The sequence below is a fragment of the Crinia signifera genome, chromosome 5, assembly GCF_055691185.1.
Source record: "Crinia signifera chromosome 5, ASM5569118v1, whole genome shotgun sequence".
NCBI classification, from domain to species: domain Eukaryota; kingdom Metazoa; phylum Chordata; class Amphibia; order Anura; family Myobatrachidae; genus Crinia; species Crinia signifera.
The window spans coordinates 114,200,665-114,222,107 of NC_139221.1; positions in this window are offsets into that span (position 1 = coordinate 114,200,665).

Here is a 21,443-nt window from a genome sequence, read left to right on the forward strand (position 1 = left end):
ACGCGAGGGGACGCGGAATACATGTAAAGTAATCCGTGTCCCCTCGTGGGGCTCGCTGCGCTCGCCACGCTTCGGGGCTTGGTGGCTCGCTGCGCTTGCCACACTATCTATAATCAACTCCACGCCGACGTGGATAGTGGGGGTATAAAAAGGTCAGGGGACGCGTACCGCCGCCCCTCGGGGGCTCGCTGCGCTCTCCACGCTTCAGGTTGGCGTTGATAGTGGGGGTGGCGTTGCCAATGGGGGTGCATTTAACATTGAAAGCACCCATCAGGGTGCTTGTACAATTAAAAATCGCATCGAATGCATCGCATGCCGCTATATTGCATTTTATGCGATTGTATAAGATGTACTACGATCAAAATCGTGGGCGCCGTGCTAGGAAACAAGTACCAAAAATTTTATATAAATAAATAAAACTATATAAATCAATACAGTATGTCAAACTAAGGCAAGTCCAATTTTATTTTAATGGAACCCTGCAGTAATCTAATTATTGCACGATATACAGAAATCACAATTGCCAGACAAAGATTAAAAATGGCGGCTGCTTCTCACACCTGTCCTGCTACTGAATCAAACTTAGATAGGGTGTTACCGGTGTCTCCGGGAAGCCATTCTGCAGTGTTAATGGAAGCACTGTATCTTAAGCAAAGAACACGTACATAACTGTGTCACATCCACGGACACACTGTAATGCAGATGAAGATATTCCGAATATTATTCCAGGAGTCCGTCGCTGCCGCTCTCACCCTGCATCACACAACCAGACGAAGTCGGAAGACGACCTAAAAAGTGTCAGGAGCGTACAGGAGATGCTTGTGGTGGCCCGCAAAATTGCTGGACACTTTTGCCATTCTGCTACTGCCTGCCGAAGGCTGGAGCGGCAGCAAAAACTCCTCAACCTGCCCTGCCATCACCTCAAACAAGAGGTTGTCTCGCGCTGGAACTCCACCCTCTATATGCTGCAGAGGATGGAGGAGCAGCAAAAAATCATTCAAGCCTACACAGCCACCAACAACATAGGCAAAGGAGCGGGGATGCACCTGACTCAAGTGCAAGTGCATATACTAAAGGGGATATAATATGGTAGGGGGGTTATGTTTGGCCAGTAGGTTCTGCTCCTTTGCAGCTCATTGGCTTCTCTTTTCGACCCGTGTAAGAAACCCTTGACCATTGACAATGTATTCCTGCATTGCTTCCGCTCGCCTAACTTGCTGGAAAACAATTTATTTTGGAAGCTCCGAGCAGACCCAAATCATCTGCTGCTCCTGGGCTATATGGACTTAAATACCCATCAACCAATGATGTAAAATCAGCTAACATGTGCATGTCCTATTTCCGCAACATAAAGCCCCCCATACACGGTCCGTTAATCAGATCCGTTGTGTGCTTAAACAGCACACATCGGATCGGATCGCATCCCTAGTGCATGCAGTGTGCATGCACTGCGATCCGATGTATAGCTAGTACAAAAAGTATGTGCAGCACATACTTTTTGTACCGTACTATGTGATGCGCGGGAGTGCGCATCGCATAGTACAGAACGGAGCCCTACACAACGGACCGTGTATGGGCTCCTTAAGGGTGGGTGAATCACCATTGATTAATCCCACTGTCATTGATATGTAAGATAAGTGGACTTGTCTTTAATTGCATACAACTGTTTGCACTCCACTTCTTGCTTCGACAATGTATTGCGAGGCAGTTGGTAATAATCGCAAAGCTCAGCAATCCCACTGCTGAGAGTCAATGATATGTAAGATTAGATAAGTGGACTCGTCTCTAATTGAATACAACTGTTTGCAATTCTTGCTTCTGCAATTTGTGAGACGAGTTTATCTTATGGATCGCTTTTCGTTATTATATGATGCACTATTTTTATCATTGCTTCTTTTATTGTGGGTGTACATCTCCTACTTGTGTATCAAAGACATTGCTAAGAACCACCCCATATTGGTGGGACAAGACATCCCCCAGCCAGCAAAAGTCATGGACCACATTTAGAATGCTTTTGTCTTCAAGCGCTATTTGTAGCCCGTTTCTGAAAACTCCAGGCTCCAAGAGAAGGGCATCAAATAGATAAATGCATCTTTTCGTAGCCACCTGCAGCCAGCACAACTTTCCATGGCGACACAAGTTCAGTCCCACAGCACCTAAGCTCAGGACTTTCTGGCTCTGTAGATGTCGAATTGCAGGAGCAAGCATAGGCGGAAACTGGTTTATCACAACATAGTCTGAATCTTCATCCTCAACTGCCCATTTAATGGCCTGTGGACTTCGTCAGGGGGAAGAAGCCCTGACGAAGTCCACCTGCGACAAAACTAGTTGGGCGTGCCAGAGGTCCAAACACACCATTGCTGCTGATCCTCCAGCGTCTTAAATCCGACATCAGTGTGGGAAGTGGATTTCCCGGCAAGGGCGCCGTTTCCAGCGGTGTCCATTTCTGTGAGGTTCTACGATCTACCACGCTGTTTCTGATGTGATACTGAATTGCTGGCAAGCTGATGATTTTAAACTATGATGTATGTGAGCTTATATTTTGATACCTTTGATATACTCACTGTGCGCTCTCTCCTTCTTCTTTTGCATATATATATATATATATATATATATATATATATATACACACATACAGGGGCGTCAACAGCAGTGTGTGTAGACCCCTGGGCATAGCAATGTATTGGGGCCCCTACCGATCCTCCAGCAGTAGGGGTGGGGGAAGCTTTGATGTCCCGCCAGTGGTAGGGGGTATTATATCAACCCCTTAGCATGTAGGGCCTGGATCAGTAATTTCCACTAATTACCCCTTTACTGCACAGATGGTGGGAGATGGGGTGGGAAAAGGGGGCATTGGGCTGAATGAAGGGGTCCTGATATATAACTTCCAGGGTGGTAGTATATGTTTAATACGCAGAGGAGGGGTGTATAGTGGAGTGGGCTTATTATTCATAATTTTCTGGTGGGAAGACAGCTTGCTTGACTGCAGATATCTCCAGTTCCCAGAAATAGATTTCTTAGATTTTAATGGAATTAAAAACTAGAGACTCCCACCTACCAAATGGTATTGGGGACTAGGGGATCAGAGTTCAGGAGGCAGAGCAATCTGCCAGCGAGAATATAAAACTACATACCAGGTGTGTGGAGCTGGAGCAGTAACCGGCTGCTGGATGGCTGATTTTTTAAATTCTTGTACCCATGGAAATAGGGGACCCTCAGCTTTCAGCCTAGGGCCATTAGACTCCTGGGGGTTTCTGGGTACTCAGAAACCCACCCTATGTGCGCCACTGGCGTCCCATGCAGTGCAGGTAGATCAGGCTCTCTCACTTCCCTGGCAGGTTTCCCAGCATCTTCAACGCTCTCTTGTGATGTTTCATCTCTTTCATTAGCTGTATTCTCTAGCTCTTGACTTGAAGGATCAGACAATTCTTCTTGGTTCCCCTTTCAGAATGGTATGCCCAAAGAGGATTTTTGTTACAGGCACTTCTTTTCCATTTGCTAAATCCTTAACTTTTCTTAAAGTAATTGTACGGCTCACATCAATACTCATTGGCATCCATTGGTGGTTGTAAATTTTATATTCTTCCCAATGACCTTCGTTAGGAAGCTGGTATCAGTTACTACAGTATGTCCATGCTAAAAGTGGATTACGGGCACAGGTCCGAGCACAGCACACACCGCCGGCAGCAACTGAAAACAACCGCACCCTCCTAAAGACATTTTATCAGAAATCCCTAAGGAAAGTCAAAGGGTGTTACTGGTAGCGATGCTGGACCTTCCCATCACTGTGGTGGAGGATTACTTTGGTGACAGCATCCAAGTAGACATGTCAGACCGTCATAGATCGACAGGGTCAAAAGGTCGGCAACAAAAAGGTCGACCAGGTCGACATGAACATAGTCAACATGCAATTTCTTTCAAAATGTACAGCCGGCATGTGCCGACAGGCAGTATTTCACACTCTGTGTGCCGAGCGCAGCGAGATCGAAGCATGGCGAGCGGACACGGTACACTTAGACAATGTCCATGTCAACCTATGTCAACATAGACACCCCCCAAAAAACATGAAAATCTCATGTCAACCTTTTGAATGTTGACCTTTTGACCCTGACAACCCTTTGACTGTCAACCTTTGGAGCCTGTCAACCTTTTCACTGTCGACCTTTTATTGTGATACTTCGTCCATGCGATATATTAATTAAAAAGTGCATTTATTTTAATTAGTATAGAATCAATTAATTGTTCTTTTAATCTTTAGATTATATAGTTGCTGTCTTTGAAACAATTTCTGCAGTACTTCTGATTAACTTTAAAAAAAAAGACAGATAAAGTATCAACCAATCACTGTCAGTTTTCAAATACAGCCTGTAAAATGATGGTTAAGATGTGATTGGTTGGCAATTTATCTCTCTCTGAGATTTTGATATGTCTCCCTTAAGTTGGTAATATAATTATGAAAAAAATAAAACATTATTCAAAGTTGTGACTTCAGACTGTGCGTATTGTTTAGTAAATCAATGTATTAAATTAATAAAATGAAGTTTCTGGCAATGAAATGAACCCTTACCGAGTTAGATACAGTAGCCTCAACATTCATGTAAACAGTATGTGATTTAAAGTTGTCACAGCTGCTCTGCAGAACCATAAATGGGTGAAGCGTCCTGCTATTTCACGCACCTGTTTGTGGCTGCATATGAGAAATGTTATTCAACAGGTGGCAAGTGACATCTATTGTTTTCGTGGTGATTCTATCATAAGCACATGGGTGTCCAAAGGCACAGAGTCAAACAGATTTCTAGTGTTACTTTTTGTAATGTGTTTGTATGAATAGTAGTCCCAAAATAGTGGAGTTCAAAAATACAAATTCTAATGGGTATATACAGTTAGCCACAAGGTATACCCCAGGGCTTATTGTCAGTTAATTACAGCTTGGGGAAAAGCTTTTTAATTAAATAGCCTTTCCGGTACTTATGTAGTATCTGGGCGTCCGATTTTGTGATCGGGTCGGAAAATCGCATCGAATTGCAGCGAAATCGCATGCGATATCGCATGTGATATCACATGCGATATCGCATGTGATATTGCATGCGATATCGCATGGATATCCAAGTGGGCACAGAGTTGATTTTATATAGCGTGGCGAGCGCACCGAGCCACCGAGCCCGAATCGTGGCGAGCGCCCGCTGATTACTTAAAATGTTTTCCGCGTCCGCTCGCCATGCTTCGGGCTCGCTGGCTCGCTGCATTCGCCACGCTATATAAAATCAACTCTATGCCCACTTGGATAGTGGGGAAATGAACAGGACCTTGTTAACATTGAATCCTATGCAAAATCGCATCGAATCGCATCGCATCGCATGCGATGCAATTTTGCCGAAAATCGCATCGAATCGCATCTGATTGTATGCCTTAAGGTAAGGTATACAATCACAAAATCGGGCGCCCAGATACTACATAAGTACCGCCTTTCCTTGTTCCTAAAATTGGTGTTTAAGGTGGCGCAAACTCACTGATTTCATGTAAATACCAATTGTGCTGTTTTCTTGTGGACTTTTTTCCTTGCAGCTCCTGAAGCTGGTAGAATAAGTACACCTTCAGCGACTCATTTGTGTGTGGATCCCCACTAACTAAATTGCGCTGCTTCCTGCAAGGCTAATTGAATATGCCAGTAACGGGTTGATTCATTTAGATACATCTGCAGATGCATTTCCATATGGCCAGGGTAGCCTACTTATGCAACTGTTCGTTTTGCAGATGTGCTCTGTCAACTGATGATTAATATGTACACACTAGCTTTATTACTTATATATGAGGGGTACCCAATAGAAACTAGTGTAATTGTTTGTACATTTTGAAACTTCAGTCACGTTCAAAGTACTCTCCATTTAAATCAATGCATTTACCCAAATGGTTTTCCATTGCTCCCAAAAATTTTTTTAAACTCATCGTCATTGAAGCCTTTTAGTACTTTGCCATTTTCACCTCTTCATTATCAGCAAAATGTTTTCCTTTAACCGCTTCAGTGGGATGCCCGGAAATATTCCGGGCTCATCTATGCTGCCTCAGCGGGCTGTTGCAGGGAATTTCCGGGCATGCCACAATATGTAGGTGCACTGCATGGATGCATCCAGTGGTGCACATCTGGTGCACCACCTTCTAGTAGCAAACCCCCCAATCAACGTACACCAGACACTCAAAACCGCCGCTGCCAGGCACTCCACTCCGCCGATCCCTCCCTTACGCCAAGCACTCCCTTGGAAGTTTGGGGCCGCTCGGGAGCACTCGGGCGTTCATGTGTTTGGGTGCCTGAACACACGGGTGCCTGGACACCTGAGCATAACCGCCCCCCCCCCCCCCCCAATGAGCGGCAGGGAACTTTCCTAAGTGGCCGGTCGTACACAGCTGCTGCACAGTGCTTCTGACTGCAGCACTACCTACAGAAGGAAGTGGCTGTGGCTTCAGTTGACAGTTTTCCTGGGGCAGGACAAGTTCCTTGTCCATCAATGGTTTGACGACGATCTTCCAGAATCGCTTGCTGAATTTTCATCCCATTTTCATAACTTTTCGAGGAATGTTTTGAACGAGGTTGATTGTCAACTGACATTTCACCTTGTTTGAAACAGGAGAACCATTTATAAATTGTATTTTACTCATGGCAGCTTCCTTGTAAGCAGTGGCAGGGGCGGATCCAGGATAAAATGACAGGGGGGGGGGGGGGCACCATGATAAGAGGGTTTGGTTGGGGGAGGGGTGGTGTTAGTGGTGCCAGTGTACATGCTAAGAGAGCGGCGGAGAGAGGGTGGGAATGGGATTAAAAATAAACCCTGGCATTTAAAGTACGCAGGCCCACCATGGCAAACAAAATTGAAGGATGAAGTTGTGCACGCGCCGAAGGCGCGCTCCGGAAAATGGGGTATGGCCCCTCAAGAGGGGGCGTGTCCTTGAGTGTAGTGTACCACACCATATACAACTTCTACACATTATTCAACAAAATACTAGACCCCATTATACTTGCCCAATACACATGATGCCAAATAGAATGAGCCAAAATTCACATAATGCCACATGGATTGAGCCAAAATTCACATAATGCCACAAGGATTAAGCCAACATTCACACAATGCCACACCGATTGAGCCAAAATTCACATAATAACACACGTATTGAGCCAAAATTCACATAATAACATACTGATTGAGCCAAAATTCACATAATGCCACAAGAATTGAGCCAAAATTCACATAATGCCACACGGATTGAGCCAAAATTCACATAATGCCAAATGGATTGAGCCAAAATTCATAAAATGCCATACGCATTAAGCCAAAATTCACATAATAACACACGGATTGAGCTAAATTCACATAATGGCACACGGATTGAGCCAAAATTCACATAATGCCACACACGGATTGAGCCAAAATTCACATAATGCCACACGGATTGAGACAAAATTCATAAAATGCCATACGGATTAAGCCAAAATTCACATAATAACACACGGATTGAGCTAAATTCACATAATGGCACACGGATTGAGCCAAAATTCACATAATGCCACACGGATTGAGCCAAAATTCACATAATGCCACATGGATTGAGCCAAAATTCACATAATGCCACACGGATTGAGCCAAAATTCACATAACACACTGATTGAGCCAAAATTCACATAATGCCACAAGAATTGAGCCAAAATTCACATAATGCCACAAGGATTGAGCCAAAATTCACATAATGCCACATGGATTGAGCCAAAATTCATAAAATGCCATACGGATTAAGCCAAAATTCACATAAACATACGAATTTAGCCAAAATTCACATAATGCCATACGGATTGAGCCAAAATTCACATAATGCCACACGGATTGAGCCAAAATTCACATAATGCCACATGGATTGAGCCAAAATTCACATAATGCCACACGGATTGAGCCAGAATTCACATAATGCCACATAGATTAAGACAAAATTCACAATACGCTACATAACAGGGAGATTATCCGCCAAAGGCATGCATTAAACATTTACACCATAATGTCCATTACACGTTAAGTTACATGCCATTATGTCCATTATGTATTATGCCAAACACCATAATGCCTATTAAAAATTATGCTACATAAGTGCTGCTTATCTACATGCTCATTGCCAAGGGTTCCATGCTCATTGCTAAGGGTTCCATGCTTGTTGCCATGTGGGATTACATGCTCATTGCCAAGGGGGAATACATGCTCGCGGTAAATTGTGGACAGCCGCCGCCAGGCAGAAGTGATAGCCACTGACAGTGGCAGAGCCTGGCTGTATTCAGAGCAGGTCCCGGCTATTTGAAATAATACCCCTCTCACACCAGAAAATGCATTTCCAGGTTGACCCCTTTTACACCTGCCTAGTCCCTGCATTTTCTGGTGTGAGGGGGAGAGAAAACCACCCCTCCCCCCTTTAACCAGTTATCTCATTTAACCGGCTATATCTTCGGAAACAACTGACCCATTTACATGAGACAAGTATCATATTGAAGACAGGGCCGGTGCAAGGCATCTAGGCGCCCTAGGCAAACCTACAGGATACCGCCCCCCCCCCCCCCCCCCCTACCAACTTCTCACATACACAATTGACTTTTAACATTTTTATTAGCTATATTTTTAGATTAACAACATCTCTGAATCAGGCCCACTGTTCATCCAAACTCTTGTGCACGTTTTCTTATCTACATTGTATAGTGTCTGCTTCCTATGTCTATGGGGGGGAGGGGGGGTCACCTCCTATTCCTATAGGATGGTGCGTGGCAGTAATTTTTTTTTTACAAGGTGTCGCTTCCTCCCTCTATGGGGGGGGGGGGGGCATCTCCTATAATAGGAGATGACACCCCCCCCCCCCCCTTATAGAGGGAGGAAGCGACACCTTGTTAAAAAAAAAATTACTGCCACGCACCATCCTATCCCACCATCCACCTAGGAGGTGACCCCCCCTCCCCCCCCATAGACATAGGAAGCGCTGCGCTGCGCACCTTGTAAAATATTGATTGACTGCCTCTGCCACCGCGCCACCATCCAGGTGACTGGCAGTAGGCGGCAGATCAGACTGTGTGAGGGAACAGAGTAGCTGGGTAGGAGGGGGCGGGCGGCGGAGATTTGCTGCAGGCCTGCTGAGCCTGTGTCGGTCACGGGCGGCGCAGCACGGGCACGGACAGCGGGTGGGGGGAGCAGTGGATTCTTCACTGTCTGCGGACTGCGGCCAAGTTGCCAGCGGGGGCAGGGGCAGGAGCTGCCGCCGCCCGCCGCCGAAGTTTCCTGCTGGCTGCTGGTGCCGCGGCCTGATGACCGTCAGGGCGACAGCAACTGACTGACTACTGTCTGTCAGCGCTGGCGCCTGGCGGCACGCGGCAGCCATGTACACGGGCGGGGGGGACGGGGGTAGTGTAGTGTCCAAATCATACTTACAACAAGCTCAGCTGAGCTGTGCAGTGGTTTTGCCGTCTGAGCCTCGCCTTGCCGCTGCCTTCTTGTTCCTCCCGGCTCTCTCCTCTGCGGTAGCGACGCGTCGACGTGCTGCTGCTGCTGGACAGGCCAGCTCACTACCGCCCTCCAGTGGCCGGCGCCCTAGGCAAATGCCTAACCTTGCCTAGTGGTGGCGCCGGCCCTGATTGAAGAAATTTTGAGTGGGCTTTGAATGATTTTGGTCCAGTAAAACTGGAACGTTTGGTTCCAGAGTAATCTGCCCTAAAAGAACATGAACAGCCATGAAATTACATTTCAAAAATAAAAAAATCGGTTTACCCACAATATCTCTGGAACCAATTGACCAATATGGACCAGCCTGATATCATATTGAAGGCCCAGCGATTTGGAATTGAATGAGATCAACCACAAGCTACTGTGATGCCAGAGGGGGAACTGGCAGCTGTCGGAACTGGGTGGGGGTCGGAATTAACGGGTCCCATATTATCCTATGGGGAAAAGCGTTACAGCTTTGCCAGGTGATATCTCTGGTTCCCGGGGCTGGGCTCGTTGGAAAGCCCTGGTCCTCAGCTACAAAATGACAGGGGGCACATGCCAGGGTGCCCCCCCCCCTCCCTAAATCCGCCAATAAGCAGTGGTGCTTCCTACCTAATTATAGGAGGTGGGCTGATGCTGTCCACGATTCTGGCACCCCTCGCTGCTTTTCACTGCTGTCCCGGTGCCTGTGCAATGAAAGTCAATGAGACTGGCACATGCGCAGGATAGGCCTCGCATGTTCATACCCCAGGTTCTATGGGCTACGTTGGCTGCAGACCATAGAAGCCAAATTGGCAGCCCCGAAGGGAGGGAACACCTCCAAATGGGACTGCCTTGAGTGACTGTCAGGTCTGATTTCCAATAGGAAGCCACTGCCAGTCATAGTGAAGCCAGTGCAGTCTCACGGACTGCAGCTGGCTTCACTACAGTGATGGATTTTACCTGGGGGGTATAGCCCATAGGTAAAAACTGCCACTGCTTGTAAGCTATTTGTACAATAACAACAATGCATTTTTTTTAACCAAAAGTAAACAAAACCGACATCGGAATCCCAACTGCTGGTACTCCGACAGGGGGGCGAGCGCAACGAAGCTGTGCACGCCACGCTGTTGTTTGGTGCCCTTGCCACGCTATGGTTGCCACAGGTTATATTCTCCCTCTATGGACCCCCACAAGGGAAAATAGCCCCTGTCAGTCTGGATCCCAAATGTGGGGTATTTAACAGTCGGGATTTAATGTCAGTATCCCGACTGCCGAAGCATCATCCAGCACCCCATAACAAGGTTTATAATTATTGTTGCAGACAAAATACCCAAGTGAGCAGTGCGGCAGCCCAACTCAGAGGTTTGGTGCTGTTGGTGTCAGGGGTTAGGAGATGATGTTACACTTGGGAGGAAGGAAATGCACATGAGTGAAGTGGGTCCTGTTCAAGACAGTTTACAATCTAAAGCAGCGGAGTGCGCAGACCTCTGTATTTTGGTTTTGGATCTTTTTTTTTCCTTCTTTAAAAGATTATAAAAATGTCGAAAATCACATAATTTCTTTTTTTGTTCTTACAGCATTATTTACCACAAAAACATTAATATCGAGTCATTTACATTCAATTTTGACCACTTTTTTTGGGGGGGGGGGGGGGGGGGGGGGGGGGTAGTAAAATTTATTTGTTTGATATTCTTTGGTCAAAACATCTCAAAGATTTTTTAGAACAAAGGACCTTATCCAGTCTGGATCTCTGATCAGAATTTGCAAATCGAGCAATTATCGAACAACTGCAGAAGCGTATCGTACGCATTGCACATACGCAAGGGGAATTAGCTAATGAAAATTCATAAAGATCATAACTGCAATGTGGCTGGAGCTTGACTGTCAGGAATCCGGGGTGTAGTGGGAAAAAAAACACAGGTGTGCCCAGGCGGTTTTGAGGAGGGTCTCTGATGTCAGCGAGGAAGTCTGTTCCAAAAATGCAAAAAAAGAAGTCTCTGTAACAGCCAAGTAACAAACCATTATATAATCATTGAAGCATACTGGTCTAGTTTTGAAAACTAGTTTCAGGGAGATTATAGTTGGTAGTAGAATTTTGAAAAGCTCCCCATTGAGTAGGTGTGTCATGCTCCTCCCAAAGGTGTGTCTAGTTCCATATATGGAGAGATTGTGAAAAGAGATTGTGAACGTGGCACCTAGAAGCGTGGGTGTGTACTACTACATCTGAGAAGAATCTTTTAAAATGACTTATATCCAGATGTAGATGAGCCCCAGAGCAGTTAGTAAGAGCTACTATACTTGGTAAAGTGCTGGGAAATGGTGCTGATGATTCAATGTAAATGTATCTATCTCTCATTCCTTTTTTTCACAAAAAATGTAATAGTGTAATGTGGGCTAGGTGAAATGAGGGAGAGAGGGTGATAGCTGCTATTTCAGGGAGTCTCCTGCAGAATGCAGGAGGGTAGGCAACTATGCATTGAAATGCTAAAAAAATGTCTATGGAGTCAGGTGGGTGGCTTATGTCAAGTGTGCTTTTAGAAACCACCCGTTCCAGTTCTGTTGGCAATTTATGTGAAACATGATCATGCAAGTGACCAAATCTGAAAATCCCCAAACAGCTGCACAGGCTTTCCGATGTGATGCCAGTCAACAGCCCACTTCAGCCATTAGAAGTTCTGTTCCATTGATTGAAGTTGCTGCTGGAAAGTACAGAATTAAGCTTCTCTGTGGATACATTGAAAGGTCAAAACAATAAAATAGTACGAGGGAAGTGCAACAAATACCATATATACTCGAGTATAAGCCTACTTTTTCAGAAAAAAATTTATGCTGAAAATTCGCCCCTCGGCTTATACTGGAGTGAGGGTCCCACTTGAGTCAATAAGTTTTCCCAGTTTTTTGTTGTAAAATTAGGTGCCTCGGCTTATAATCATGTCGACTTATACTCGAGCATATACGGTAATTAGTTTATTCTTCCATGAACAAGACATACTGGGATTTAGGATATTTTAGTGGAAGGAAAAACATTTAGTACATATAAATGTTTATGTATGTTATCCAACACAGATTGAATTCTATAGCAATGTAGGCAATAAAGCATATATAGGTATATGGTATAGGTATAAAAAAAACACACACATTTCAGTGATATTTGTGTCATTTCAATCCTTTATCTGCTACTATAATTTAGATCACATAATAGGTGGAATAAATGCCACAATGTAGTGATCTCTAAAGGGTTTAAAAACGTCCTTATTACATATCGACAGTAATTATATAAATGTGATTAAGCATCCAGGTTTCACCTCTGCAAAATCTACTTGGCTGATATGCTGTAGCAGCCATTTATATACCCGAACATACTGCAACTGGTGGGGACATTTATTAAAGTCGCCTCCTGATTGGCCGCTAGGTGGCCAATAGAATCATTTGGATGAGAGGCGCGGAAGATGAAACATCTCTGCGCCTTTCATTCCAATCGTGTACCGGCGGCGGAGACGGAGAAGATGGAGAAGATGTCGGGATGTTCGCAGGGGACCTGGGTGAGTAGGATTTCCTTCCACAGGTCCCCCATGGATTTCTTTGGATCCAGGACCCCGGACTCTTCTGCCCTGAAACCCCGGACCAGCCCGGGAACCAAGCCACCGGACCCAGGGACCTACCGACTGGCTCAAGATAGGTAAGTATCAGTATGTGTGGGCTTTGTATGTATTAAAGTTTTATTTTAAATGGGTGTCAGTGTGTTTATTTAACTATTTCTTTTACTGTGGAACTACAAGTGCCAGCGGGCCCTTTAATGCCCTGCATGCTGGGACTTGTGGTTCTCCAAGTCCCAGCATGCGGGGGAGGCTTGCTGGGACTCATAGTTCCACGGTATAAGATAATAGTTTATCATCTATTTTTTACACCATTTATCAGCTCGATGCCCATCCCCCAGGGGCATCGAGGACAGCCCCGGGCTTCAGCATGGGCAGGTAAGTTCTGGAGGGGGGGACCCCTTCTTTGGGGGGGTCCCCACTCCCCCAGGACTCCTGCCCATGCTGACCGGTCAGGGGGATGAATGCTTTGGCATGCTTTGTATAAAAAGTCTCCCCCCGGCTGTGGCATTACCCTGCTGGCTGGTTGGGCCCGGTGCTGGTGCTTGAAATACGGGGGACCCCTAGTAATTTTTTCCTCTGTATTTTGGGAACCAGGACCGGCCCTTGAGCCTGGTGCTGGTTTTATAAAATCCACGGAACCCCGACTTCTTTGTTCCTGTGATTTTATGAAACCAGGACCGGCTCTTTCAGCCCGGGCTGGTTATGCTCAGGAGGGGGGACCCCACGCAGTTTTTTTTCCATTTTTTTAACCCTTTTTTTGGAAAGAACAATGCACAGATCACAATGATCTGTGCATGGTTCTGTCAAATTCGCCAGCCAGAACCTGGTCTAATTTTTTTCGATTTTTGGTAACCTTTACCAAAAATCGCACCCTATTACATGTGCGTGTTAGATGCTTTCCAATGGGAAAACAACTGGATGCGAATTGAAGTGTGACTAAAAATCGCCACTTCAAAATGTGCGATTTCTCGGCAAAAAGTGTGATTTTTTGCCACGAATCGCACCCTATAAAAGATGCCCAAAAAATGACAATTTTTGAAAAAAAAACCCCCACACAAAAAAAAACGCACCCTATTACATTTTGCCCCACTGTTGTGTGCGAGGACTCGGCGAATAATCTATTCACCATGGCTGCTTGCACACAGCGGCTGCACATGCGCATAATTGATCATGCACATGCACAGTTGCAAAACATTGCTCCCCTGCCCGGATACGCAGGGGGTGAGTAAACCAGAATAAGGCCCAATATCTTGATCCAACCAGATGCTTTCTTGTATTTGACAGTTATCTGTAGCATGTATTATAGTTTTCAGAATAGCATGTATTATAGAACCTGTGTAATTGCTATCTAGATTGATATTAATCTATTAAAACAAAATTAACAGTTTTGTTTAAATTCAGTACAATTGATTATAATTTTGTAAATTAGCAAACTCACATGAGTTAAGCACTGAATACGTGACTAAGAGGTGAGTGGATGAATTTGTTACAGTAGTATGTAAGTTTCATTCCAATAATTTACCTGTAAAGCCTCTGAGACTGACCTGAATGAACTAGCAGACGTTGTGACATCCTACATCAGTTTCTGCGAGGATCTGTGTGTACCATCCAAAACAGTTTGAGCCAAGGAGGAGACCTACACTGGTGGGGATAGGGCACACTACAAAGAGGCCAGAAACACCCTGACACGTGAAATCAGGCTCGAAAAAAAGCTCTACGCCAGCAAGCTGACAAACAACCTCTCAGCCAACGACCCTGCAGCAGTCTGGAAATGTATGCAAGCTATTACCAGCTACGAAAAAGCCCCAAGCCCAACTCCAATACTCCAGGAACTGGCTGAGGAGCTGAACGAGTTTTACTACAGATTCGAAAAAGGAGCCCAGTGCCTCAAACCCCCCCTCCTCTTGACCATAGTAAGGCGGCTCCACCGCCACACCACCCTGACCGACACTGCGAGGTCTTGCAGGTGGCCCAGGGGGAGGTAGAAGCTTTGTTCAAAAGGGTCAGACTTAACAAGGCTGCGGGTCCTGAAGGAGTGTCACCAGAGCCTTCACATCCACCATTCATACGATCAGCACTGGTGTTTCCCAGGGATGTGTCCTTTCCCCCCTGCTATTCTCCCTCTACACTAATGACTGCATCTCTAGTGACCAGTCAGTAAAAATCATAAAATTTGCTAATGACACCACCATCATTGGCCTAATCAAGGAGGCAGATGAGTCTGCATACAGACTGGAAGTGGACAGGCTTTCACAGTGGTGCGGCAGAAACAATCTGGACCTAAACCCCATCAAAACAGTTGAGATGGTAGTAGACTTCTGGAGAAAACCAAATGTCAAGGTCCCACTAGTAATTTCCAACAGAGTGGTGTCATGGGTAGAGACCTTCAAATTCCTTGGGACAAAAATCTCTTGCAACCTCAGATGGGAGCCCAACATAACTTCCATTGTCAAAAGGCCCAACAGTGGCTGTTCCTCCTGAGGCAACTGAAAAGATTCAACATTCCACAGGAGCTGATGCAGCTCTGTTACACTGCTATCGTGGAGTTCGTTCTATGTTCCTCTATTACAATCTGGTATGGAGGGCCAATGAATCTGACAAACAAAGCCTGCAAAAAGTGGTGAGGACAGCAGAGAAGATTATTGGGACGGACCCCCCCTGTAAGGGAACAATACTTAAGCAGGGTCAAGAAGCGAGCTGGGAAGATCGTGGCGGACAAACTCCACCCTGACCATAACTTGTTTGATATTCTCCCATCAGGTAGACGCTTCAGGTCCATCCCTGCCAAGTCATCAAGAACCGTAAAAAGCTTTTTCCCGATAGCTATTCAGCTATTGAACGATGTACTCTAAGATACTGCTAATCTAAACACCTAACTGCTCTATCTAACCTTGCAAATCATAACATGTGAATTGACATTTGTATGTGCAACTGATGCAATGTATGTATGTCCTGTTATCCCTCTTGTACCATGCTTGAAGCTGCACTGTATCCACAAAAAAAAATCCTAGTATATGAGAGTATACATGGCCAATAAAGTGATTCTGATTCTAAAATATCTCGTTTTGTTTTAAACATAAGCCTTCATCCACTTGCCTCTTCATTTTGCAGTCTTCATAGGGATAGCTGAGAATATGGTTTTGCAGCGCCATCTAGTGGAAAATATAATAATAGCAGAAGTGCACTGGAACAAGCCTGCAACATGAAGAGACACCCACTGAATTGACCATGTGCAATTGCATATGCATAAGTGACCTATATGCAAGCACAGGAGACATCAACTGCTCAAACAGGTCTATGGCTATACAGACTGGCTGCAGCAGTACCAAGAAAGGCTCCGTGTTTTTGTACACTAGGGCTTTGCAGATGACATCAGATACTGTACACGTCCTGAAAATGGCGATGTTATCCTTGCATTTTAACAACCACTGCCAATTAACACCATGTTAAAACCCCCAAATGGTCACTTCCTGTCAATCACTTTGCAAAGGAATCCTTATTGAGTGTGGGTATGCAGCTGCACTTTGCAAATGCAGGTTGCCTATAATTGTTCAGTTCCATGGAACACTGGCTTTGGGCAGTATTGAATGCTTTTTGCGAGTTGTGACAGCGAGCAGTGCTGACTGCTCACTTTCACAGCTCGCACAGTTAAGGTGCGTACACACGGGTGGGAGATATATTGCTAGCAATATATTGCTTGCAATATATTACTGAGCAATATATTGCTCAGTGTCTCCTTTTAATCAGCGACCAGAGATGGTCGCTGATGAAAGGAACCTCTGCTGGGGGTGCCGCAGAGGTAATTAGCTGGTCGCAGGAGCAAGCTCCTGCGACCAGCGATTACAATGGGGCAGAAAACGGGAGTGCGTACCCGGCAATTTATCGCCGGGGCACACTTCCATCACTGGCAATATGGTCACCTGCGACCATATTCCCAGCGATTATAGCCCCTATCGCCCCCGTGTGTACACAGCATTAGTATTCAACTAAACCCCCTGCACACAATGTTTCCACCTCACTGTGTTTTTACAGCGACATGGCAACAGCGTGTGCAACTGCCAAAACAGCGAGGCTTGCGGCTAAATGCATCGGGCATTCTGCATTAGCTGTGAACCTCACCATTTGGGGGAATCATTGCTCTCATCTGACAGTGAGGATTCCCCCAGAACGTTGAAAACTGTGAGCGGCCGTCGCAGGGGGCTAAACAGTGAGCATCGCTTGTTTTCTGCGATCCTCACCTTTTAACCCCTTGCTGGCCACATTGAATACGGCCCTTTGTGTCCATCTCTGAATTAGTACCTTAATTTGCCTTAACATCAACCGCAAATGAGTTCTGTATGTGATGTTGTATAATATTACTAATGTAAGGATTACGAACATCAGTAAAATGTTATTCGTTCTGTTGAACATGCAATGAACAGATTAATGTATTCATTGCATTAATCCTTAGAAATGAATATAGCCCATATATATATCAAGTTTGGGCAAATAAGTCCAATACTATTATGCTCAACTGATGTTTTTGCATTTTCAAAGAAAATCCTTTTATCATACCCTTGACATGAATCTACTTTTGGTGATTATTTATTATCCATGTACTGTACCAACTCTACAATTGTATATATCTTTTAGAACAAAGGTACCGGTCCGGTACTCAGCTAAACTTCTGAAGGCCTTGTGGCCAGGTAAGTGCCTCTCTGAACTATAAAGCATTTGAAATAGAGTAGACTGGTGATACAAGTTCCAGGCATGACTGGAACATGACAAGCGATTATGGGGGGAAATTACTAAAATGTGTATTCTACTTCACATGTGATGTTGCTATGGGCCACCAATCAGATCCTGTCTACTATATTATAGATGGTGCTAAATAAATAAGAAGTAGATTCTGATTGGTTGCCCATAGCAACATCACATGTGAAGTAGAATACATATTTTGGTAAATTTCCCCCTATAACTTCCAAATGACATGGACATAACACTCCTAGGTAAATAACTTGTAAGAGACATAGACCCTTACTCTGGTTCACTTGCAAAAACAAATTCCTTTTGAAATGGGCAAAACCATGTGCACTGCAAGGAGGTGGGGGGGGGGGGGGCAGATGTAACATGTTCAGAGAGAATTAGATTTGGGTGGGGTTTTGGGGGAAATTTACTAAAGGAAATTTGTAAAAAATAGGTGTATTTGTATCCAGAAACACACTTATTTTTGACATTTTCTATCCCGAAAATACGGCAAATCGTATTCGTATTGATAGCACATCAATACGACTACGAATTGCCGTATTTTCGGGATAGTAAATGTCAAAAATAAGTGTATTTGTGGATACAAATACACCTATTTTTTTACAGATTTCCTTTAGTAAATTTCCCCCTTTACTTCAAAGTGAGATCTATATTGCATTGTAAAAATAAATCAGTCAGTATTTACCCTGCACAGAAACAAAATAATTCACCTATATCTAATTCTCTCTGCACAAGTTACATCTGCCCCACCAGCAGTGCACATGGTTTTGGCCATTTGAGAAAGAATTTGCCTTTGCGAGTGAACCAGAATAAAGGCCATAGTTCATTGTATTGAACTGTGGTGCTCTTTATTTGTACTGTATTTTTGTTATTTATTCAATGTTATGCCAAGTTTTGTCTCCCTGTATTGTTCCTTTGTACGGCGCTGCGAAACACTTGTGGCGCCTTATAAATAAAATTATAATAATAATAATAATAATCAGAAAATATGGAGAGAAGATGACTCTTTTGGTTTGGCACTGCTTATTCAAATGAATATTAAAAATTATATGTTTTACTGGTATGCATTAAAATAAGACTCTCACTTATAATTATAACAAAATTATATATATATATATATATATATATATATATATATATATATATATATATATATATACACACATATCCATATCCATATATACACATACACATATGCTGAAGCATTCATACCTTACTTGCCTACTTTTGAAAACTAGTTTCAGGGAGATTATCATTGGTAGAATTGTGCCCAGCGTCCCATTGAGGGGGTGTGTCATGCTCCACCCAAAGGGTGTGTCTAGTTCCATATATTGAGAGATTGAGAAAAGAGATTGTGAAAGTGGCACCTGCAAATGTAGGTGTGTACTGCTACATATACTTGCTAAAGTGCTGGGAAATGGTGCTGATGATTCAATGTAAATGTATCTGTCTCTCATTCCTTTATTCCCCAAAAATGTAACAGTGTAATGTGGGCTAAGTGAAATGAGGGAGATTGCTAGACTAATGATGGAGAGAGGGAGATTGCTGTTATTTCAGCGAGCCTCCTGCAGAATGCAGGAGGGTAGGTAACTATGATTCATACAAAAGAAAAAAGGAGGAATAAAGAGAGACATGTGACTGTTCACTTGTGATCTTTAAATGAAGGAGTGTGTCAGCCTCAGTACATAATGGTCTCAATCAAGGATTTTATTTAATCCTGTTAGGCATTAGTTTGCCTGGCTGAAATTTACTGTGTAAGTGACACATACATAAACAACATATATTAACTAAATAAAGTAGATACAATTTAAAACTATTTTGTGCATATACTAGATGGTGGTCACAGATGGGATACCGCAATATAGAACTGTGGAATTCTTGTAATTGTCAATTAACATATATGTTTTCACACAGAATTTATCGGAATGGCAGTATCATAAGGACAGGAAAAAATATAAAGAATGCTCACTCATACCTCAAATTGCTCTAACTTACTAACCGTGTGCCTCCCGGACAGTGAACGGGTTAGGTGAGGGGGCAATTATATCGAGGCTGAGGTTATTAAGCAAGTGAAAGAAGAGTATTGGAATCTGCTGTTGAAATCCAGTGCCAGGTTTCACCCTTGATGGTGGCCCAGCACAGGGGGTCAAACCCAGACTGGTCCCAATAAGAGTCCACTACACAGAAATTGAGGCAGAGTAAAAGATACCTTGCCTAGTTATCAGCAATAGAATATGTTAACTCGATACAGGGGTTAGATGCCCCTCAATTTATTTGCTATAAACTCCTGTACAGTATATCTGTTAGGTTATGCTCATGGTTACATACATTGCGTTGTGAAATACCAGATATAAGCTTCCTGAGCAAAAGTGAAAAAAAATTACAGTAAACTGTATAGAGCGCTAATCAAGGCTGTTTATCTCAATATGAGCTGCTGCAACAGGGGTTAGTCAGGCCCCTTAAAAGAGTACAAAGAAAGAGGGGGGTATGCAGCGCTCTTTTAGTGATGCAATCAAATTGTAATACACAACACATTTATTGATCAAAATAACAAATGAAAACACTTAATATTGGTATTAAAAGAGAATTATAGCATGTAGACCTGTCTATGATTGACTTGAAAAATAACCTGCTCTGGTCACCCAGCACTTGTTGGAGAAAGAAGATATGGGAGTCCAATTTGTAATCCTTTGTTTGCTGCTAGAGGTGTCCCAGTCCTGTGGAGGGACTTGGTGGCTTTGGGGATCCTCTCTAAGATGCGGCTGTATTAATATAGGAAATGGTGCTCCAATTGTAAATCTTTATATAGTTCTCTGGAGGTGTCCCAGTCCGTGAAGACCAAGGTGGAGTGGGGATCCTCTCTAATGTGCAGTAGTGCTTGAGCATACCTCCCAACAGTCCCGATTTTAGCGGGACAGTCCCGATTATCAGGGCCTGTCCCACCCGCGGGCGGCAGTGTCCCGCGGTGTGGGGGGCTGTTGGGAGTCCCCCCTGTCAGCTGCTAAGCAGTGGGGAATAAACGCTGTGCGCATGCGCACAGCGCCTATTCCCGCAGCCAGGGGGCTGGGGGCATGGCTAGAGGCTCACAGAGCCTCTGGGTCATGCCCCCATAGCGGCAAAATGGGGGCGTGGCCTCGCGGGAGAGCCGCGAGTATAGGCCACGCCCCCCAAAATTTTGGCGCTCCTGCAGCGCGCAGCAGCAGCGTCCCGCCTGCTGAACTGCCACAGTTGGGAGGTATGGCTTGAGGGATACATTTTCCAATATATGGGGATAAAGTTCAAATCCAGAATTAAGCAGGGTAATAGTAACAGGTCACAGACAGGTCCCTGGAAACACACCAACGAGTTTCGCTGTTACTTCAAGGACATCTTTTTCAATCAGCTGCGGTAAATTCATACACCTAATGGTTTCGACTGGGGCTATCCAGTTAGCCTCAGTAACCTTGCACTCATCGCGGATTATGCTTCGGTTGAATTAAGTTATCCTGGATGCCATGTGTTATCAACCCAAAAATGGAACCTTTTTCACCTAAATAAAATGGGAAATACTGTAATTGGATGACCTGATAATGGCCATCGGCCAAATTTTTGCACTTTCAGCCTGTTATTTTTGAGG